Raw genomic sequence first — 24758 nt, forward strand, 5'->3', positions numbered from 1 at the left:
CTAGAAAATATGTAGAGTAGTTTGCTTGTTGTGATAGCTAATATCAATAACAGTCCTTATGCTGTCTGTGGCCAAGCTTAAAGCTCATAGGCTAAGGAATCCTGGGCTGAACAGCTTACAGAATGATCTGTTTCCAAGGTCAGTCACCACTTGTCAGGAGTTTTATGGTTGGAGGTCCTTGCTGATCTACATGGCTGGCAAGAGTTACTGTGTCTCATGTGCTGTTTGCCACTTTTACAGTTAGTAGTGAACAGGGCAGGTGTGCTGATAGACCTTCAATTATCAACTCTGTGTATAGCATAAGGACTAGAGAAGCTGTTGTCAGATAATTACCTCAGGAGCCTACAACCTGCCTCATTCACAAACCTGTCACTATGCTGAATGTATGGGACATCTGCTACCAGAGGTGTCATGTGGTTGGCATGATGGCTTATGCACTTTCTGGGTAGGCCTCTTGCAAGACAAGCATTTCCTGCCACCTGAGGGCTTGAGCGGCCCATGTTCATACCTCTGAAAAAGTGCTTATCATATATTCTTCTCACAGATGTTGGTCATGTTGACAGGTGTACCAAATCTTCTGTGTGTAGTTCAGACTCTGACTCCCTCATTATCAGATAGGGACCAGGCAGCCACAGATATCAATGATTGAGTATTACAGAAATGCCAGGAACATACTTATTGGAGGTAGTCTGTTCCCAAAAAAGTGCCAAAACATATGTGTGAATGTGTGCATCTGGGTGAGTGATGTACTATGTTAGCTTTGGTCTGTATCTGTGTCTGGGGGTGATATTGGCCTCGTTGTTCCTTCCATTACCACACCTATGCATACTCCACACCTATGCATACTCCAGAGTAGGCAGTGTGTGTGTGCAACCATTTTGCACAGACTGTCTTTCAACACAAGTGATCATGTGCTTCCATTATTACAATGGGGGCCTCAGGAATACCATTGTATCTTATGGGGAGAAAATGGCCTCACACTTACTCAAATAACATTCCATCTATGATTCACATTGTTTATTCCTTGTGTTGAAGGGGGGAGGATGTGAAACTTGACAGCGTCAGACCTTAGAAATTGTCTGTACATTTCTGGATGAATATATATCTACCTTTCACACCCCGGACCCTGATGTTCTTTCACCTAGTACTTGGAGTGGGTCTAATTATCCTGTTATTTGGGTGTGTGTATTGTCCAAGAGCTTAAGCTGCCAGAGAGGGTTTGCTGTTTAGCGGGGGAAGGGGTTGTTTGAGGCCTGCTAGCACTCCTATTAGAGGTTCGCTTTTTCAAGACTGTGGCCTACCTACCCTCCTCTCTGCAGAACAGATCCTGGAAACTCCACATAGAAGATACCACATCTTTTGAGTCTTACCTTGCCAGATATGTATGCTGGCAAGTTACACTTACAAAGATGTTGCCATATGTAGCTCAATATGTTTTGTATACATACATAGAAGTGGTAGAACATTTCTTCAGTAGATTTTAGGGGACAGGTTTAGCAGCCAATTTTGCTCTATGCAGCCTGTGCATTATGTGAACAGATATCATACAGATCCACATGCCAGGCCAGTACAGGGGAAGAAGCCAGTCTGTGGAGGTCAGCCTGCTCCCACGCAACTGCAGGCCTCCTAGCTATATGCTCTTAGGCTGTTGAGTTTCTCTAACCCAATAATATGCAGAAAATACTTAAAACATTTTTTAATTACTCTGATTCCCACATTTGGATCTTACAACTCTATGAGATGGAGGAAAAGACCTTAGAACTTGAGCAAGTCTAGTCAATAAGGCTTAAGAACTTGTTCCACACAATTCAATTATTGGTCATAAAAACTTCCAGTCATCCTTTTATTCAATGCAGAAAATTATTTTTATTAATTTTTCTGTATATATAAAACTTATCTTGTGATAATGTCCATTTCAGTCCACAAATTATTTTCTGTGTTGCCAACATTAACCAGCATTTTGCCAGCAAGGCTTCTTCAAAGCATGAATTCGTGTTGAAAATCCAATGGCATCTTACTCCCAGAGCAGAATGCTCTCACTCTGACTCATTGAAAGGAAGGTTGGATGTTTTTATGACCGATGATTGAATTGTGTGAACAAAGTTCTTAAGCCTTATTGACTAGACTTGCTCAAGTTCTGAGATCTTTTCCTCCATCTCATAGAGTTGTAAGATTCAAATGTGGCAATCAGAGTATTTCAAGTATTTTGTGAAAGTATATTCTGCATATTATTGAATTTTTCATTGACTTTCACTGGCCTGTTGTGTTTGGGGTTTCTCTAACCTACATAACTCTGTTACTCCTCAGTTGTCACTTAGCTGCTGACATGGTGTTAGAGAAGCCTGCAAGTAGAAGCCATTTTGTTTAATGTGGAACCTAAAAAAGGGTTTTGTCCAGATTGCTTTTTAGGTAGAGTGAGGACTCAAGTATGGGGCCCAATGTTAAGTCTTGTGGGGTGATTAGTGTAACTTGCCCTTAACACCACACAGGCTTTACATGTACACTATGCATGCCATGTCCCGGACACAAAAGAACATAAGAACATAAGGCTTGCCATACTGGGTCAGACCAAGGGTCCATCAAGCCCAGTATAAAGTTTCCATCAGTGGCCAAGCCTGGTAATAAGTACTTGGCAGGATCCCAAGGGGTAGATAGAATCCAAGCTGCTTATCCCAAGAATAAGCAGTGGATTTCTGCAGCTCTTCCTTAATAATTGTTAATAGTCATTTCCTCCAGGAACTTGTCCAAACTTTTTAAAATGCAGCTATACTAATAGCTTTCACCATATCTTCTGGCAACAAATTCCAGAGTTTAATTATGCAATGAGTACAAAAATATTTTCTCTTTTTAATTTTAAATATATTACCAGTAACTTAATTGTGTATCCCCTGGTCTCTGTACTTTTCAAAAGAGTAAACAACTGATTAACAGTTACTCATTTCATTGCACATTATTTTATAGACCTCTATCAAATTTTCCTCAGCTGTCTCTTCTCTAAGCTGAAGTGTCCTAACCTCTTTAGTCTTTCTTCTTAGAGGAATTGTTCCATCAGCTTTATCATCTTGGTCACCCTTCTCTGTACCTTTTCTAATTCTGCTATATCTTCCTTGATACACTGTGAAACTCCCTCCCCACACATCTCAGAAACGAACCCTCACCACAAGTCTTTAAAAAACAGCTCAAAACATGGCTGTTCTTAAAAGCGTTCCCTCCTGAACCCCACCATACTAAAATACATGTTCTTGAAAGCCTACCCACTTGACTACCACACTGCACTAACGCTTAACACCCCATTCCCCCTTCACCACCCCCCCCACCTTTCCCTCCCTCCCTCCCTTTCCTCCCATATCCTTGTCCCCTCTCTACCCGTACCCAAGACATATTGTACATTTTGTAAATAGGCTATATGCCACAACTCTATACTCACATTTATATATACAACTGTTGCAATGTTTCTTATGTTATTTTATTTTATTTTATTGTTTAAATTAATTTAATTGTTATCTTGTTACAATGTAAAATAGGGCAGTTCTCGCCCTATTCAACCTGTTATCTGGAAACCGATGTGATATCTTGATCGAATGTCGGTATACAAAATAAATAAATAAATAAATAAATAAATATGTGGTGTCCAGAACTGAAAAAATACTCAAGATGAGGTTGCACCATGCAGCGATACAGAAACATTATGATATTCTTTGTTTTTTCATTCCTCCATTCCTTTCTTAATAATCCCTAGCATTCTATTTGCTTTCTTGGTTTCTGATGCAGTGAGCAGAAGATTTCAATCTATCTTCAACTATGACACCTAGATCCTTTTCCTGAGTGGTGACTTCTAATATGGAACCTTGCATTTTGTAGCTATAATTTGGGTTACTCTTCCCAAAGTGCATCCCTTTGCACTTATCTGCATTAAATTTAATTTGCCATTTGTATGCCCAATCTCCAAATTTTGTAATGTCCTCTTGCAATTTCTTACAATCATCTTGTAATTTGACAACTTTGAGTAATTTTGTGTCATTGGCAGATTTTATCATCTTACTTGTTCTTCACATTTCCAGGTCATTTATAAATACACCTGCAGCTTCACATTTATGCTCCATAGAGATAAAACACACCTAGGGCTTTATGTCATTTTCAAGTAGCCCTCTAACTGAAGACGTATGTCATGATAGCTTTCAGTGCCAGAGCCAGAGAAAAAGATCATTGTTGGGTCAGAGGTGATATATCTTCACAATGTTATAGGAAATTGTTTGTAATAGGTGCACTATGACCTTCACATTGCTAGACAACCGATTGTTCCTAGCAGAGTGACAACATAGCTACTGCACTTCTAGGCAAACATTTCTACACCTATTCCATTGGACTGCATATGGAGGTGAACACTAGCTAGCTAGTGCCCATCTCACATATATGCCCATGTACCCAACGATTAGCAAAAAGTATGCTCTCTATAGAAGGCAACTGGAGTCAATACTGAAGCTCCAAGCTTCTTGTTTAGCTCTTGCTGACTTCCTTAGGAGCATGCAAAATGTTTTGGCTGTATGCCATAGGCCATATGGTCTTTGCTGCCAGAAAAGTGCAAAGCATTGAGGAGGGCATTAGAAGTAGAAAACACTGGCAGACTGTAGACCATCCCCATCTAGATGGCATAGAGACTCTCTAGTCAGAACAAGCCCAGATGGCTTCATCCATCTAGCTGGCACAGGAACTCTGTAGTCAAGTGGGGCTCAGCAGGTTTCTTCTATCTAGCCAGCACAGGAACTCTATCCCTAAGCCCAACCAGACTTATTTATTTATTTATTTATTTAGAATTCTTATATAATTTATTTACTTATTTATTTTGAATTCTTGTATAATTTACAAATCGTATCGGTTTCCAATACAACAGAACAATCGCGGCTAAGGCGTTACATTAAAACATAGCGTCTAATAGAATATAAATATGAAAACATATGAACAATTCGAATAGAACGTAAAGGGGACCCTAAAGAACATTAGCACATTAAAACTTTAAAGCATTAATAGTAAACATTAGCATGATCCGTAAACCTTAACTTTAACACCTAAGTATAATAGTTCAGGTTGCCTTGGCATAAAAGATGACACAGTGTGTGAAGAGAGGAACAAGGGAAAGGGTAGAGATAAGAGGGGAGGGGGGAAGAGAGGAAAGGGCTGTTAGTCAGGAAGAAAGGAGAGGAACAGGCTAAGGTAATTGAGGAAGGAGAGATCCTAGATCCCAATTATGTCCTGTTATGTCCTTTAGCCGGTGTCAGAATGGTCTTGGGAATCCGGGAAGGCTTGTCTGAAAAGCCATGTTTTGAGGTGTTTCTTAAATGTTTGATGGCAAGGTTCTTGATGAAGCTCCGGTGGCAGAGAGTTCCAAAGGGTGGGCCCTGCTGTTGAAATTGCACGCTTTCTTAGTGTGGATTTGACCGGTGGGGCGTATAATGATCCTTTGTATGCGTTTCTGATTGGTCTGTCTGATGTATGAGGACGGAGTTGTGAGCTTAGTTTAAGATGGGCAATGCCATGAATGTCCTTGTGGATCATCATTAAAGCTTTGAAGGTGATCCTAGATTTTATGGGAAGCCAGTGAAGGAAATGAAGGATGGGCGTGATATGGGCTCTTTTATTTGAGTTGGTAAGTATCCTAGCCACGGCATTCTGGACCATCTGTAGATGTAGATAGACTTGTTCAACAATTCTTGTTCTTAGGCGTTACAGGGCAGCAGTTCCAAAACTTCATGGCTCTTTGCCATTCTGTGGCTTGCCACTTGGGGGTGGAATGTCTTTGGGGGGCCTATCTCTGGATCATTTCTTGGGCTGGTGACTACTACATAGTATGGAGTCTTAGGATGCTGGTGGAGGCACAGGTGGAGGCTCCGGCATTCTTTATAGAAGCTGGGTCAGGATGCTGGTGAGTTTATTTATCGAGGTAGCCACTATGGTGATCTGCTGTCTGGTCATGCAGGGCCTGAGGTTACCCATTCACAGCCCTCCTAATGTGCACTAGCTCTGCCTATATGTGGTGGAGATACATACCATGGCTCCTTTCCAGCCGGTCCAGCTGCTGGTGCATTGAGGCCTCTGTTGGTGCCAGTGCTAAACTGGAGCTGGTGCTGGAGCTACTGCTGGTGCTGTGCTTATAATAGCTGAAGCAGAGGTTTGGGCCTCCAGAAGTTACATGAGGGGGCTGGTGGGCTGCTCCGGCTCAGTGCCTGCTGCCTCGTGCTGGCCATGTGGTGTGCTGGAGAGAGATTGCACAGGCTCAACTTCCATGAATGCTGAAATGTTTAAGCTCACATTCAGTGGGCTTGCTGAGCCAAGGGCTTCCAGGATCAGGCTGTGCAGGAAGCTGCTGCTCCTCTTCCTTCTTCTCGATGAACTGGTTCTATGCGTCCATAAGCAAGGGGGCACAGAAAGGTTCTGCTGCGCAGTTGGTCCCTGGGTCCTCACAACTTGTCTCTGGGGCTTCACTGCTGGTCCCTTTGGCTTGACAATTGGGACTGGCAGATTTCTGGGTGAGAGCTGTGGAAACAAAGAAGAAGACCTAAGTACCAAAGCCAAAAGGTACACACATGCACCATTTGGCATGAGATGAGCACTTTGTATGTCAATCAATAGGAGCATGTAATGCCAAATGATGTGCACAACTCTAGAAGCCTTGCCATTTATAGATGAGGTGAACTTACTGGCTCTGGCTCGTTTGGTGTCCAGCTACTCAGCCATTCCCTTGAACAAATCCGGTCCCAGCCATTGGCCAAGGTGCTCCTCCATGGCGGTGAGCACAATCAGACAAGGGGCTCCTCCACTGGACTGCCAAATGTATTTGTTGCAGTTAGCCACCTTTGTCTTCAACTGTGCCTTTATGTCCCAGTACCTGTTGGCCACCTGCTTCCCACTGCATTTCACACCGCTGAGCCTAGAGATAACCTGGGCAATGGTGCACCAGATCTGGCCCTTGGATGCCTTCAAGGTTTGGTCACATGTTTGCCAAAGAGCATGGAATAATGTTCCAGGACCCCAGGAGTGATCATCTCATTGTCGTCTGGGCTGAACTTCAATGCCCTCAGACGAACATGCCCTGCTGCCTGAAGGAGGTGCCACTTCCACTTCCGGAGACATGTCCTCCCTTTCCTGACTCTCTTTCCCACTCCCTTCTCTCCGCTCCCTTCCTCCCCCTCTCCGGCACCGGCCCTATCAACTCCCCTCCCCTCTGCCCTCTCAATCTATCCCTAGCCTTTCGTCTTCCTACTATCAGACTCTCTTACTTATCCCCTTCCCCCTCCCACCTCCTCTTATTCCTTCCCTCCTTATCTCCTTCCATATCTCCACTCCACTCCCTATCTCCACTCCTGTCCCTCCCTCCCTGTCTCCACTCCTATCCCTACTCCAACTCCTTCCCCTAGCACTCTTGCTTTTGTTCTCCTCCTCTTCTCCTCCCTCCTCCCCTCCTCTCTTCATGCCTCTCTTCTCTCTCTCCCTGCCTCCCTGCAAAGTGCTCATCTCATGCCAAATGGTGCATTTGAATTTGGTACTTAGGTCTTCTTCTTTGTTTCCACAGCTCTCACCCAGAACTCTGCCTGACCCTCCCTCTCTATCTCCACTCCTGCCCTACTACTACTCCTTCCCCTAGCACTCTTGCTCTCATTATCCCTTCTCCTCTCCTCCCCCCCCCCACCTCTCTTCATGCATCTCTTCTCCTCTCTCTCCCTGCCTCCCTGCAAAGTGCTCAAATCATGCCAATCCTTTCCACCCCTCAACATCACGATGCCTCACCACTCTTCCATCTCACTAGAACACCTCCCAACTCCTCCTCTGCCTCATCATCATCATCACATGCTTTACCACTCCTCCTTCACCTCACCACAATGCCTCACCACTCCTTACCACTCCTCCTCCACCTCACCATCACGCCTCACCCAAACACAAAATCAGACAGGCAAATGGGACAAACTAACAAAAACTTTCACACACAGATCAAGACAAGAGAAAAAGGGAAAAGGAAGCAGATGAGAAACAAACCACAGGACACTTCACTCAGAACTTGCTAATTACCTCCAATCAACTACCAACTATCACCAACTTACTCTCCTGTCCTCTCTCCAAATGCCTGACACACCCACAAAGAGGCAGCTGCAGGAAGCCGGTATATTTAAACCAGAAAAATAATGTGCCATAAACAAATCAATGTATGACACATAAACTGACACGCAACGCGATGACATAATGTGAGACACAAAAATTGCCTACACGATGAATTACTAGCAGGCCGATTCAGTAAAGTCCGCGGGAGAGCAGGTGAATGCCCACTCTCCCGGCACGTGCACAGGCCACTCACCTGTGCACGCGATGCAGTATTCAAATGAGGCCCAGCGGTAGAAATGGGCAAAAGGTGGCACTAGGGACACTAGCGCATCCCTGGCGCCTCCTTTTTGACAGGAGTGGCGGCTGTCAGCGGGTTTGACAGCCGACGCTCAATTTTGCCAGTGTTGGTTCTTGAGCCCGCTGACAGCCACGGGCTCGGAAACTGGACGCCAGCAAAATTGAGCGTCCGGTTTTCGACCCGACAGCCGCCGGCCGACTTCAAATTTTGTTTTTCTTTTTTTTAAAACTTTTTTACTCTTCGGGACCTCTGACTTAATATCACCATGATATTAAGTCGGAGGGTGCACAGAAAAGCAGTTTTTACTCCGGCCATCAGTTGCCAGTAATCAAAATGGCGCTGATAGTCTTAGCCCTTACTATGTCATAGGGGCTACCGGTGCCATTGGTCAGCCCCTGTCACATGGTAGGAGCACAAGATGGCGCTGATGGCCATGTGACAGGGGCTGACCAATGGCACCGGTAGCCCCTATAACATAGTAGGTCAAAAGCTATCGGCGCCATTTTGAATACCGGCAGCCGAAGGGTGTGAGTGCAGGGGATGTCTCCTGGACCCCCCCGCTGGACCACCAGGGAGTTTTGGTAAGTCTTGGGGGGGTCAGGATGGTGGGGGGTTGTAGTTAATTTAATTTTAGCAGGGAAACAAATAGGAATTGATATATAGAATATATCGGGGGGCCCCCTTGCCAAATGCAAAGTATCTGCCCTCCGACGAATACGAATCCTGAATGCAACATATGGCGTCCCTCTGCACACTCCTACCAAATACAGAATAAAGAGACCATAAAGTATAAATAGAAATATACAGACAAATATTGAACTGGAAATTGCAAGAAGCCAGACACTGTATGCAGTGCACAGGGCCAGAGCAAAAGTATTAGGCGTCCTAGGCGTCTTCTGTGTTCCCACTCCCCGTTTCACCGCCCTGACCCACCTGGCCCACGCACTCTCTCCCATCCTCCGCGCAGAGGAAGCCGGAGCAAGGAAGGAGCCTCCACAGGTGAGGTGAGGTGAGGTGAGCTGAGGGGGGGGAGAGGCAGCCAGGTTACCGCATGGCTGAGAGAAGCGCTGGGCCAGGTGAGGACGGATGGGTGGCTGGCTCTTGCTGCCACTGCCCCTGAGACCCTGGTGCTCTAGCCCCCGACCTAGTTTGTCTAGTGCTTCTGCCAGCCCTGGCAGTGCAAATATCAAATACAATAAAGAAATATAAACCATCAACCATACCAATAAAAACAATGTCAAATTAGCTGGTGAATTTAACTTCATCCAGTAATTAAAAACACATACAAAAATGTTTAAAAAATTACCAAACACCAATAAAATATTTCAAAACAGCATACACATCACATCTAATAATTAAAACTAATAAGAATTAAAAATATTTCCCCACTCTCCATAGCTGGGATCTTTATATTTCCAGTCACATTGAGATTATTGTAGATTAGAGGACTGAGCATAAATAGCAACTTCACTCTTTCTCACATAAATACACATACACAGGTACTCTCTCTCTCTCTCTCTCTCTCTCTCACACACAGGTGCACTCTCTCTCTCTCTCTCTTACACACACACACACATGCACACACACAAATAGGTACTTTCTCACTCATACACAGGCATTCTCACCAACACAACTCTCAAACATACACAGTCTCTGGACCTTTTACTCTTCTTCAGCCGTTGGCAACAGGGGAAATGCCAGTGCCTTGCTAGGCCTCTTCTTCAGCTGCTGGCTACAGGGGAAATGCCAAAAGCCCTGCAGGGCCTCTTCTTCTGCCAAAGGGTTATTCCTATACTAGCAGACAGTAGGAATTGAACCAGAATGTCATTGTTCTGCACAGCTGTGGAGAATTCCCTATTACTAGCAGGGATTATCATTTTTTTGTTTACAATTGTTTTATGTTGTAGGCGAAAAACTAAGTGGATTATATTATATGTATATTTTGCACATCACTTTCAGTGATTTTTAATCTAGAAACAGCCATTCATAAATATTTTAAAATATAATAAATACATAAAACAAAATAAACCCTGCCAACTTATCATCTTTCTGTGATGCATTCTCTCAAACATCCATACAATCTCACACACATAGTCATACACAGAGGCATTCTTTCACATGCAGTCTCTCATACACACTCAGGTACTCTCTCTCTCTCACACACACAAGCACTTTTACACACACACAGGCACCCATTTTCTCACACACAGAGTCACTCTCTCAATCTCTCATACACACACAGGCACATGCTGAATCTATCACTCTTCTTTGGCTGCCAGTTTCAGGGGAAATAATAGTGGCTGTCACGGCTTCTTGTTTGGCTGCCAACAGCAGGAGAAATTCTGGTGACCCACAGGACCTCTTCTTCAGCCATGGACGTTTCCTTTTGTTGGAGGGAATGGGAATCCCACCAGCATGTCTTTGCTCTGCACTACCGTGGGGGTCTTCCCTATTGCTAGTGGGGAGTAGAAACACTTTTCTCATACTCACACAGGCACTCTCACTCATACACATACACACATAGGCACTCTGACTCATACTCAGAGGCTCTCACACATAGTGGCACTCACAGTCTCTCATACACACACAGGCACATGCTAGATCTCTCATTCTTCTTTGACTGCTGGCTGCCAGCAGGGCTTCTTCTTTAATTGCTGGCAGCAGGGGAAACACTGGCAGCCTGCAGGGTCTTTTCTGCCATGGGGCCCTTCTTAGTGCTGGTGGGAAGTGGGAACCCCACCACCACCATGTCATTGTTCCTCACTGTTGTGGAGGCCTTAGTGCTGGTGAAAAGTGGTAACCTCATCAACACTTCATCTAGTGGCACTGTGGGTCTTCACTAGCTGGATAATAATTAAAAAGAATGAGTTGGCTACTGCAGGGATTTTTTTTATGAAGGTGGGAGAGACACTTGCTGCCATTCTCAAAATTTTGCCACCTGAAATGACCGCCTTATCCTGCCTCATTGCAGAACTGCTCCTCATGTGGGCTACAGTGTATAGCTCCCTCATATGGGCTGCTGTGTTGGTTGATCCTTACTTCTATTAGGAGAAACATCTAGAGAAGGTATTGATTTTTGAGTTGACATTTGAGGATTTTTGTTCATTTTATTAAAAAGGGAGTACTCTTTAACCTTTAGGAGTAAGGTCTGTCTTGGAAAGAAGAAAGGGTAAATAGTCTTCTCTTTCTTGAGAAACTGTCTTTTTTGGATTTTGCTTTGGAGGAAGTGTTGTCCATCCTTCCTTCATTTTTTGTTGCTTTAGTAAGTCTGGATTGTTTGCTTAATCTAGCAACTAAATTCTCCAGGGCCCAAGGAATTTAGTCACTATTAGGAAGAAAGTTGTTTTTAAGGAGTCTCTCATTCATAGATTTTCGAGGACCTAGTGAAAAAGTGGAGGAGTAGCTTACAAGCTAGAGAAGCCATTGTTCAAATCCCACTGCCCACTCCTTGTAAACTTGTACAAGTCATTTCTCCCTGTATTACCTCAGGAGCCAAACTTACCCCCTCATTTATCTAAATGCGCTAAGGCATTTCCGCATGCGTTAAGGGCTTATCGCATGCGAAAGGTGCCGTTAACGCATGCGATAAGCCCTTAATGCATGCGAAAATGCCTTTAACGCATGCAATAGCACCATATCGTATGGTGCAATGCAAATCTGAAAAAGGAGTGGTAGGGAGCCCATCAAGCTAAGTTCAGAGAACATTGCACAAATCTCATCTTTGGGTGAGTTTCCTCACTCCGATGCTCATCAAGTATTCAAAAAACAGCACTGTTATGGTTGTATGTCTCATTTTGAATATCAAAGTGGACCCTAACCCCTACACTAATACCTAAACCTTACTTCGAGTTACTAGGTGGGCCTCCCATAGAGATATGAATACCTATCTAGTGGGCAGCCATTATGGCTAGGTTCTCTCTCTCTCTCTCTCGCTCTCTCTCTCTCTCTCAACATAGTCCCCACATTCTGGCACTTATTGCAATTTACAGTAACTTAGCTCTTCATATAGGTAGTACCACAAATTGCAATAAACTCCCTATTTCCATTAAACACACCCCTTTTCCCATCACATGCAATATTTACTTCATTTTGATAAATCCAGGCCTTAGGTTGTGAGCCCCCTGGGACAGTAAAATATGTACAGTACATAAATATAATCTGCTTTGAAGTGGTTGAAAGTCCAAATATAAATGTTTATTTATTTATTTATTTATTTATTTATAGATTCTTTTATACCGAGGTACGTATAGCTATACATCACCTCACTGGAGGTGGATTCTTGGGCTGAGGTGGGGTTGATGCAACCCACAGGCGAGTGCCTAGGGGGCAGTGAGCTGAATCTAGAGGCCACTGGAGCTTCACCTATATCAGCCCACGTTCCCCTTGGGTTGAGCCTTTGGGTGCTGGGGCCGGCAGGACTTAGGCTAGAAGGAGTAGCAAGCAACGTAGAACTCTGGGCACAAAGGAGTCTATAGGGTAGTCATCCATAGCAATGGTCAAGGCACTGAGAAAGCAAGCATATTCAGATGTAGCAATGGTCAAAGCATGGAGAAGACAGGTGTGATCAAGCATAGCAGTGGTCAGGGCACGGAGAAGGCAGACGTGGTCAGGCATAGCAGAGTTTGGAGTCCGAGAAGCAATCCAAAGATAGAGGTCTCTGGAATTGAAGGGTTACCTGGAGGCAATAAGGAACAAAGGAACCTGTTGCAAAGGCAAACTCTGACTGTCAGAGCTTGCCTTAAATAGTGCCAGGCGAGTAACATCCTTAGCATCATCCTTAGCGTACCTTCATCCTTAGCGTACCGTCATCCTTAGCGTACCTCGGGCCCTTTAAATTGAGAGGAAAGGCATGCGCGCACGCCTGGGGAAACCCATATGGGAAAGGAATCCTGTGGCGTATCGGCCGCAACATAGGCCCAGGAGGGGAACGGCGGCAGCGTTTCCACCGTGCTGTGAGGTGAAGGCTGCAGGTAGGACAACCAAGAAGGAGCCGGCGTCGAGGGCACTCCCCCTGTGCTGCAAGAGCGATGGCAAGAGGTAAGGAAGGCCGACCACAGGTTCCGTGGCCGGCCGACGTAACAATAAACCTAAATAAACAGCAAAAAGAATGGATTCATGTTCATTTTTGGGAGAAAGAAAGCTGTGGCACCTATCTGTTGAAAAGTACCACATATCAGGATACACTGGAGGAAAGTAGATAAGGAGTAGTCATCTGAATCATGTATGAGAAGTAGAATTGTATTGAATACTATCTAAATTTAGTGGAGAATCCTATTCCACCAATTCTGGGAGGGAGCTCCAATACTACCCCTGCAATTGAAAAGGGATGTGAAAATTGAAACGTAAATTTTCTATTCTTTTCAGAGTAAGATTGAGGAGAAGTAAAGAAAGGCTGTGCATATGACAGGCAGACTATTTGACTATTTGATGTGATTGAGCACCTTGAAGAAATCTGTGATACATAATATGATAGCTGTTTTATACATTTTATAGATTTTATCTTATTTACACAGCCATCTTAAAATAGTTTGAATTTTTAAATGCAGTATAAAGTAGGAAATAGATTCAGTTTTAGCTGTTTTACATACATTTAAATATTGATATTTGAGACTATTTTTGTAACTGATTTTTAATTGACTGGCACTTTTAATGTTTTAGTATTTTTAGATATTTAATGTTATTCTTGTGTGCCTTATTTGTAAACTGTCATGATAGTTTTTAACTTAACAACGGTATATAAAATTATTAAAATAAAATAAAAATAAATAAATAAATTAAAACATCACTAAAGAGTCACAGATTTATTGGAACTGAATTGTGGAATGGATTTCATGGAATAAAGACTTGTATATTGTCAATTACTTCATTTCTGCATTATTTATCTGTAAAGTTATATTGAAACTGCTTTCATCACCCAGTGTGATTATTACTGTATATGCTAAAGACATTTATTTATTTATTTATTTATTTATTATTAAAATATTTATATCCCACTTGCTCCATCGTTTGCAGTTGGTTACAAAGAAAATGTATATAAAAGGAAGCAGACAATGCAGCAGACAAAAAACAAATTGACATAGATTTGTTACTTTCATGACACAAATAAAAATACAATCTGAGAGTATGAATGTATGACTACTGGAGGAAAGCTGGCTATTAGCATAAGCAAACTGGAAAAGATAACACTCAGGGCCTTGGAGATCAGTTTCTTCCCACCCACCCTGACAAGGAAACCTGGAACTAGAGGGACATAAGAACAATATAGAAAATTTGGAAAGCTTAAGTCCTTGGAATTGAGGGCAGCCAATGTACTTCTCAGTATGGCTCTTAGCCCAGGGGTTACACATTTTTTGCACTTGGCAGTGAGAGATACCCTAGGGCCCAAGGAACATGAGATTCCAGTCCTGAAGTATATGATAGAAAGAAATAGTGAGGCATTTTTCTCATAGGCTAAAGGGTGAGCAGCTTTTCTGTGAAATGAAGGAAAAGTTTGGGATGCTCATAAATGACAGATTCAAGAAGTTAACACCTGGTGAGCTTTCAGCATTTGATGCATGAAAGTAGCCTTTGGAGCCACCAAAAATACATAACTCCATAAAATATTCAACAGTTTCTCCCTTAATATCTATTCTAAAGTGCTGATTTTAGTTGTGAAATGGTGAGGTCAGCCGAAGGATACTCAAGCCATCAATGGCCACTCTCAAAACACCCTAGAATTTGGTCATTTTCAGCATGACTGACAGAGAGGGTCATTCTCTAACGCTATCGCACGCGAAAAGGGACGTTTTGCACGCGAATAGTCCCTTTTCGTATGTAATAGCTAGCTTGGAGCGGAGTCGGGGCGGAGTCAGCCCCGGAAGAGGAGGATTTGTGGCGGTACCGGGGCCGACGCTGCAGATACATCGCTGGCGACGAAAAGTAAGATTCCTTATTGCCGCCAGTTTCGCGCCGAATAACTACACCTTTTATAGTGTAGTTATTCAGCGTGAAAGCCAGCAGTGATCGCACCACATGTAGAGAGGAATCTCAGGATCTGATAATGCCAGTTCAGAAAAAAATACACCTGAGGGTAAAGCTGGAGAGTTTTTATTCAGCTAAAATAAATAATAATAACCTAGCTTATCCCTGGGAGTAAGCAGCATGAAAACTACCTACTATTTGGGGTTCTGCTAGGTACTTGTTATCTGAATCAGCCACTGAATCAGCCACTGTTGGAAACAGAATACTGAGCTTGATGGACCCTTGATCTGACACAGTTTGGCAGTTCTTATATTGTTAAGAAAGTACAACTGCACAAGTCCAAGTCTAAAGAGCCATGTATGTCGACTCATACATAAGTCCCTGAAACAATCAACAGAAATCCTGGAAATCTCTGTTGAAGTGCATCTGAATGACCCCACTCTTCCCTTTTGATTGAAGACCTTTCAGGGGTAAGATCTCAAAAATGAATGCTTAAATGAAAAGCAACTTTTAAAATAATCTAAAATTCTGGATGATTACACCCTCATCCTCAGAGTCTCAATCTTATATACCCCAATTTACTGCATTTCTCTGAATTATGAAATTCAGTCTCAAAAGAAAACACAGAATCCATTATGATTTTTTTTCTTTCAATATTTTTTCTCTGTGACTAAAGATTTTTGGGTTACTTTGTCCTTGCAAAAGGTAATCCCTCCTCTTATAGGGGTGAAAGAAAAAAAACAAAAAAACAAATTGCTTGTATATATATATATATATATATATATATATATATATATATGGCAATTACTTTTACAGAGAGAAAAATGTAGCTCTTTCTTCTGTCTTCTACCCTCTGGCTATTATAGAAAATCTCATAGAGTCAATTTTGCCAAATATGGGAACTGTATAAGAGAGTGAATATTAGAACATAATCAATGTGTTGTGGATTTCTTCATACTTATATTTGATTGAGTTATCCTGACATTCACTCATTTCCACACAAAAATATTTGGGACATATGGGAGATTTGATTTACAAATAAACTATATAAACCCACAGTGGTGTCCCCTGGTTAGGAATTTTATAATAATTTTGCAAAATTCCTGACACCAATATTAGTGAGGTACAGCAGCCTCTCAATCAAATAATAGGACTAATTTGGACTTGGTTACTGGAAACACCTCACAGATCTATATTTTTCATGGAAGTTGATTTTCCTACTCCCTGATTATTTAGGGTATTTTTGCCATGATTTTTCACAGATACACCCTACCTTTCCTCTACTTCTCCTGTATCTTTCTTTTCCCATAGTTTAAATGTTCATATGTTGTCACATTTCTTTTCACCACAAGTTTTCATTCCCCTACTTTGCTTACAGGTATAACATAGAAGTGTTCTTATTCAAAAGACAGCTGGATGGACAACATGGAACTGATACTTTGATTAATCTTTGCACTGAGTGAAGACGAATATACAGATAACTCGGATCTTTGTGCCAACCGAAATTTGCTATCATGCACCTGCTCCCGCCAGACTGAGGTCTGAACTGGTATAGCTTCAGTCACACACTAAACAGCAGGACTAACATGTGTGCCTTTTATTAATGTCTATCTGTTACTTCAGTGCTTGGAATTCAGTCCTACCTACAAATCAACATCAGAGAGCACAGCCCTGTGTGTTCTACAGCTTTGTGAAAACATGAAACGAAGAAGAGAGACAGGGAGTGTGATAGAAATATAACTAATCACTTGCAAATACATCTTTCCTGTCTGTAGGTGCTTAACCTTTTTGTTTAATATTGCTGGGAAAAATGCACTTATTTTTAGTCTTTTGAAAATTTTTTTTTAAAGTATATGTTGGTTAGCTATGAACATGATCATATTTGCTTTCAAGTCAAATAGGCAAGTCCCTGATTTTTTTTTTTTAATAGCTTTTAAAACTACCATATAAAATGATAAGATCAATTCTATGGTATTTCTTTGGAGGGACAGCGAAAGTTAAAGCATTTCTTTCAATCAATGATGGCATGAAATAAAACCAGAAAAATGTTAATTTAAATTTGGATATGTCTATAAGAACATTTGTATTTGTATATCATCACTACCAACTTGAGGCTAGGTATTCCTAACTCAGGACTAAGATGGGGACAGGTTATCTCGTAGAGTGCTGTGATAAAATATGCTGGTATTGGGTCTATAGGGAGCTAAAATAGTTTTCTGGAAGAATGCTGTTGCATTTCAAAGCTTTATATGAGGAGCCATCCAATTCCACCCCCATTAAGTGACCTCATCATGGAGACTCTCCAGCATTTCAAAGGGTCTTGCTTCAAATTTTCTTACCTTAGACTGCTGCTAATTTTCTGCACTGAGCATTTTATGGTCTAAAGTACTGCCGCTACTTCTTAATTTCCTATGCCTGCCTGCTAGATTCCAAAGGATCAAGTCAGCTCCCTTCCACCAGTGACATCAGTATGAAGACTCTCCAGCTCTTCAAAGAGGCCTGTCTGCACACCTACCTTCATTTCTAACTTTATAGATTAACCCACTAGCTGGGGGGGGGGGGGGGGGTAGACATTGGTTGGCAGAGTATCACAAGGAAGTAATTTAGATAAATTTAATTACTGTAGAATCAAGTAAAGTTTCAGGAGGAGATTAATTAGTAATAGAGATGTGCATAGTTTTAAAAATGTGTTTCGTGCTTCATTTTTGGTGAACCGAGGGAAACTTCATTTTTCCCACAGTTTGGGGTTTTGTTTTTTTTCGTGGGTTCTCGATTTTTGGGTTAGTGCATGCTAACTCCCGTTAGCACACGCTAATGTTTTAGCTCTAGTGCTTGCTGATGGGCGTTAGCGTGCACTAACCTCATTAGTGCGCACTAACCCTAAATATGAATTTTTCCGAAATTTACAAAGAATACATCTCCATTAATAAAATTTGTAATCGGACATTCTCTAGCATCTAATCTACTTTGTTGCCCTCACTTTGCACTTGTCCACATTAAATTTCATCTGCCATTTGGATGCCCAATCTTCCAGTCTTGCAGGGTCCTCCTGTATTGTATCATAATCCGCTTGTGATTTAACTACTCTGAAAGATGAGATTTGTACAATGTTATCTCAGCCTAGTTTGATAGCAGCTAGGTAGAGAGTAGAGATGTGAATCGTGTCCTCGATCGTCTTAACGATCGATTTCGGCTGGGAGGGGGAGGGAATCGTATTGTTGCCGTTTGGGTGTGTAAACTATCGTGAAAATCGTGAAAATCGTGAGCCGGCACACTAAAACCCCCTAAAACCCACCCCTGACCCTTTAAATTAAATCCCCCACCATCCCGAACCTCCCCCCCAATGCTTTAAATTACCTGGGGATCCAGCGGTGGTCCAGAACGGCGGCGGTCCGGAACGGCCCCCTCAATCGCATCGTGTTGTCTTCAGCCGGCGCCATTTTGCAAAATGGCCGCCGCAAAATGGCGGCGGCCATGGAATAAAATGATTCGACGCAGGAGGTCGTTCCGGACCCCCGCTGGACTTTTGGCAAGTCTTGTGGGGGTCAGGAGGCCCCCCCAAGCTGGCCAAAAGTTCCTGGGAGTCCAGCGGGGTTCCGGGAGCGATTTCTTGCCGCGAATCGTTTTCCGTACGGAAAATGGCCCCGGCAGGAGATCGACTGCAGGAGGTCGTTCAGCGGCGGTCCGGAACCCCCGCTGAATGACCTCCTGCAGTCGATCTCCTGCCGGGGCCATTTTCCGTACGGAAAATGATTTGCGGCAAGAAATCGCTCCCGGAACCCCGCTGGACTCCCAGCAACTTTTGGCCAGCTTGGGGGGGCCTCCTGACCCCCACAAGACTTGCCAAAAGTCCAGCGGGGGTCCGGAACGACCTCCTGCATCGAATCGTTTTGGTCTATGGCCACCGCCATTTTGCGGCGGCCATTTTGCAAAATGGCGCCGGCTGAAGACAACACGATGCGATTGAGGGGGCCGTTCCGGACCGCCGCCGTTCTGGACCACCGCTGGATCCCCAGGTAATTTAAAGCATTGGGGGGGAGGTTCGGGAGGGTGGGGGATTTAATTTAAAGGGTCAGGGTGGGTTTTAGGGGGTTTTAGTGTGCAGGTTTTCCTGCCCTCCCCCTTCCCCCGATTTACGATTTTTTAACAATAAATCGGGGGAATTGGTATTGTATCGTGGCCCTAACGATTTTTGACGATTTAAAATATATCGGACGATATTTTAAATCGTCAAAAAACGATTCACATCCCTAGTAGAGAGTGCATCACGCTTGGGCAAGAGTACATTGTACAAATTTGTCTCATCTTTGTGTACCTTTCCTCATTCTAAATCACATTATATCTTTTCTGCTGTGTACTGTGCTATTGACCCTCCTACAGTGGTATAAATAGTTTACTTATAAGCACTTCTTCTAAAGAGTCTCTCTCTCTCTCTCTCTCCCTCCCTCCCTCCACTTTGCAATTAAAATATCATGGGCATGATAAACTTAACATGTGCTGTAATAACACAAAAATTAGCCTTACCACAGGCTATATTCATGTGAAATTTGTAGCAAAACAATGAATCTAGGCTAAGATAGTACAACCTTATTATACATGGAAAACATTTCCTTCAGGGGCCCCACAAGGCTTTGCACTATCTACAATCCCTATATTCCTTTCTTTTCACCTATAATAACTTAGATTTTAACGTATATGCTGATGATATACAATTACTTTTTCCTGTAGGAAACAACTGTCCTTGACTATTTGAGTCTATTTTAAATTTTTTGAATGTTTTAAGTTCCTGGTTAAGACAAAACTATTTGTTTTTAAATCCAACACAGGTTAGTCCGACACTGATCCCTGAAAAGATGATCAGTTTAGCAGTTGATGGTATTTTACTTCCATTTGTTGACACCATTTGAAACTTAGAAATACTATTTGATTCTCAATTATCTTTCAAGCTGCAGTTGATTGCTGTCATAAATTCAGGATTTTTTAAACTTAGAATGAAAAGTTAATTGCAGAGCATTCTGCCTAAGAGTGTGTTTCACATGGTTGTTCAAGCTTTCATCTTAACAACTTGCAATTGCCTTTATGTAGGCTTGCCAAAATATTTACTTAAGGACTTACAGCTTCTACAAAATGCAGTAGCATGATTGTTTCTCATTCTGTTAAGATCATACTATTTCTGTCTTAAATTGGTTTTCTATTGTTTTTCTATTACACAACATGTTGTTTTTAAAATGCTCACCCTTGTTTACAAAGCTATTCAGGGTGAGGGTACCACCTATCTTGCAGAGTAGTTTGATATATATACCATCTCGGTCCCTCGTTCTGTGGAAAGGCAGGGAATATTTCTTCTTCTAAAGAATTTCAACTTCAAGTTATCTTTAGCCATGCTTTTTCAAAGCCAGTTTTATGAAACAACTTGCCTTTCAAGCTTTGGGAAATAGAGGACTATAGGTTTTTCAGAAAAAAACTAAAAGACTACCTATTTCAAACAGCTTTTTCATGGTGATTTTATCTGTACTTTCCTTTTAATTTGTATTTCTGAGATGTTTTGAATGCTTATTTTATTGAATAATATCTTGTTTGCATTGTATTATTTGATGAGTTTAATGGTTATTATTTATGTTTAATCTAGTATATTATTTTAATTGCATTTGTAGAATTAACAATGGGAGTCATTTATCAAAGGGCTATATGGCATTTTCGCATGCAAAAAATGCCATTATTGTGTGTAAAAGCACCATAATGCATAGTGTGATGCAAATGAGAGAATATTGGGGTGAGATTTGTAGCCAACTGGGCTGTGCTCACAGTTTTGCATGGCTTTAATGTGAATTTTAACTACCCTTTTTTCTTTTGTGTAAGGCCATGTGATAGGGCTTTATCTAGCTCCTGGAGAGTCAGCCTAGATATCAGGACCCTCCTACAATCACTGGGGGGGGGGGGGGGGGGGGGGGGGGAGAGAGAGAGAGAGAGAGAGAGAGAGAACTTAGCCATAATGCCTGCACCCTAGATAGATATTTATATCTCTATGGGAGGCCCACCCAGTAACACGACTTGAGGTTTAGGTATTAGTGTAGGGGTTAGGGGCCACTTTGATATTCAAAATGAGACGTACGAACAGAACAGTGCTCTCTTGAGAAGATTTGATGAGCTTCAGACTGAGAAAACTCACCCAAAGATGAGATTTGTGCAATGTTCTGTCAACCCAGGTAGAGAGTCCATCAAGCTAGGTTGAGAGGCCACTATTGGAAACAGGATGCTGGGCTTGATGGACCCTTGGTCTGACCCAGTATGGCATATTCTTATGTTCTTATGTTCTTAAATCTTCACAAGAGAGCACTGTTCAGTTTGTACGTCTCACTTTAAATGTCAAAGTGGCCCCTAACCCCTACACTAATACCTAAACCTCACCTCGAGTTACTAGGTGGGCTTCCCATAGAGAGAGATAGTTATTTATTTATTTATTTATTTATTTATTTGTTTAGAACCTTTTTTATACCGGTGTTAGTGTGAACATCACATCGGTTTACAATATAACAAAATGAGTAGAAAATACAATTAACAAGGGAATAAAACAGGTGGGCGAAGAGAAACGTGGGAAAGCAGCATAGAAAGATAGTACAACTGGTGTACCTATCCAGGGTACAGGCATTATGGCTAGGTTCTCTCTTTCTCTCTCTCTCTCAGGAAATGCAACAATTCTGTCACTTATCACACAGGGGCGGATTTTAAGAGCCCTGCTCGCGTAAATCCGCCCGGATTTACGCGAGCAGGGCCTTGCGCGCCGGTGCGCCTATGTTCCATAGGCCTACCGGCGTGCGCAGAGCCCCAGGACTCGCGTAAGTCCCAGGGTTTTTCGAGGGGGGCGTGTCGGGGGCGTGTCGGATCGGTGCTGCGTTTTGGGGGCGGGATGCGGCGTTTCGGGGGCAGGCCTGGGGGCCTGGTTTCGGCCTGGGGCGGTCCGGGGGCGTGGCCGTGCCCTCCGGAACCGCCCCCAGGTCCCGTCTCAGCGCGCTAGAGGCCCGCTGGCACGCGGGGATTTACGTCTCCCTCCAGGAGGCGTAAATCCCCCGGCAAAGGTAGGGGGGGTCTAGATAGGGCCAGGGGGGGTGGGTTAGATAGAGGAAGGGAGGGGAAGGTGAGGGGAGGGCGAAAGAGAGTTCCCTCCGAGGCCGCTCCGATTTTGGAGCGGCCTCGGAGGGAACGGCGGCAGGCTGCGCGGCTCGGCGCGCGCCGGCTACACGAAATCGGCAGTTTTGCGCGCGCCGATCCAGGATTTTAGCGGATACGCGCGTATCTACTAAAATCCAGCGTACTTTTGTTGGCGCCTGATGCGCCAACAAAAGTATGCGAAGGCGCGCTTTTTGAAAATCTACCCCAAAGTGTGTAAAAGTTATCATAACTTGCACTTCATATAGGCATTAGCACAAACTGCATAATACCATAAAACACACCCCTATTGCATGCAATATTTAGTGCGGCTCTAGTAGAGGCAAAAGGGAGAGGAGTCGGCCCGGCCGAGAGGATCCATGCGGCTGGGCCTGGCAGCAGCAGCGACCGCAGGAAGGAACTTAAAGAGGACTGCCTGTCACCACAGGAGCCCTCAACGAGCCGAACGCCTCAGGTAATTATTTTAATCTCGGCCACCGGCCCAATCCTGACTGCGTCCCGCCGCGGCCGGCAGCCATGACACCCGGCCCCGGTTGCGGCTGGCGGTGCTAACAGAAGTATTCTCTTGAAGTTTAGCCTTTCGTTTAGTATGAGGCACAATGTTAGAAACAATCAGGGAGTAAACCAAAGAAAAAGAGACCAATCAGAGAGAGAGAGAGCTCTCAACTTGCTTCTTAATCAGCGGCCATTTTGGTCCTCCCTTGTTGGGATTTTACGTGTAGCTTCACTATGAAGCAAGTACAGCTGTCTGTCTTTCCTTAGAGTGTAAACCTCTGTCTCTCCCTCTTGATAAATAGTTCTTCAGGAGAAGAACAGATTGCAGGGCTGAAGATGCACTCCTTTCTTCCTGGCTCTTGGCTCCAACTCCTAGTCATCCCTGCTGCACACATACAGATGGAGTCAGCCAAATTGTGTGTTTTCTACCTTAAATGGTTTCCCAGCTTCTTCCTCTGCTGGCTATATGATGTTGTTCTCTGGGTCGTCTAAATATTACAACCCTTTTTCCAACTTGTTAATACTATGAGTGCTGGATACTGGTTCTTGAAGAACATTTGTCATTCACAGGAGATCATTTAGAAGTTTTTGATGTATTTTTATATTCCTTCACCTTGGCTGTGGTGGCTTGCAGTCTCTGCAGGGTTGAAAACCTCTTTTTGACAAGTCTAAAACACATCACTCAGATCCAGAAACAGCTCGGCCCACATTGTAGAGCTCCAACAAATAAGTTCATGGGGGTAGAAACCTAGTTTATAGTAGCTTGCTATGCTCTTATGTTTTTATTAATGCATTTTATCCTTTGTATTGTATAGTTCTTATGTGTATTTATGTTTTAATTATGGATATCATGTTGTGAGTTGCCATGATCACTGGAGTGTGTGACCAATAAATAATTTTAAATAAATAAATAAATAAATTGTGCCAAGTATATCAGCACTGAAAAGCCAGTGGGATAGTTAACAAATACTGGGATGTTGTATCACCTATAGATGCAGCATGTATTACAACTAAAAGCTGGGGATAGTAGTACTAGTAGTATTCAGAGGACCCTTTTTTCATTCAGAGGTCACTGTTTGAAAAGTGGAAAAGTGTTCCCCATGCTCCTTCACACTCAGCTACTTTCACTAGTGAGGTGGCAAGGCAACAGCCCCCTGACATACATTAGATGCATCAACCCACTGAGGCATGGCTAAGGTATTGACCAAGATAGTTACATAAAGACTCTGCTCCAGCTTCAATTTCTGGATCACTGCTCTTATTTTGATATCATTTAGAATTTTTTCAGAGATTTTGTCTTCAAAATCTCTCTGTCATGTAAGGGGTCAGGCAGCATGAGATTGACACTGTTTTTCCAAAGTCCAGTGATGCAAAATTCTCTAAACCTGATCCTCCGTCTCCCTCCAAAATGGTGGCCGCTAAAGAGACTCTGGAGTTTAAAAGAAATGTTGAAGACTAATAATGAAACTGTTCAGGCTTTCAAACAAGAGCTGACTGTGATTTTAACCCAACTTGCCTCATTTCATCAGGGAATAGGGGAGGTAGAGAATAGATTATCTCACTTGACAGATGATATTCTTCCCTCTGAAAGGGATCGAAAGATCATCACTGAGATGAAACATGATCTAGAGGAGGAGATTAATCAGAGCAGGAGGAATAATGTCTGCTTATTGGGATTACCTGAGGTTATGGAAGGCCTGGATCCATTCAAATTTATTGAAGATTTTATTACTCAGCTCCTGGGTCT

This window comes from Rhinatrema bivittatum, chromosome 3, assembly GCF_901001135.1.
Source record: "Rhinatrema bivittatum chromosome 3, aRhiBiv1.1, whole genome shotgun sequence".
NCBI classification, from domain to species: Eukaryota; Metazoa; Chordata; class Amphibia; order Gymnophiona; family Rhinatrematidae; genus Rhinatrema; species Rhinatrema bivittatum.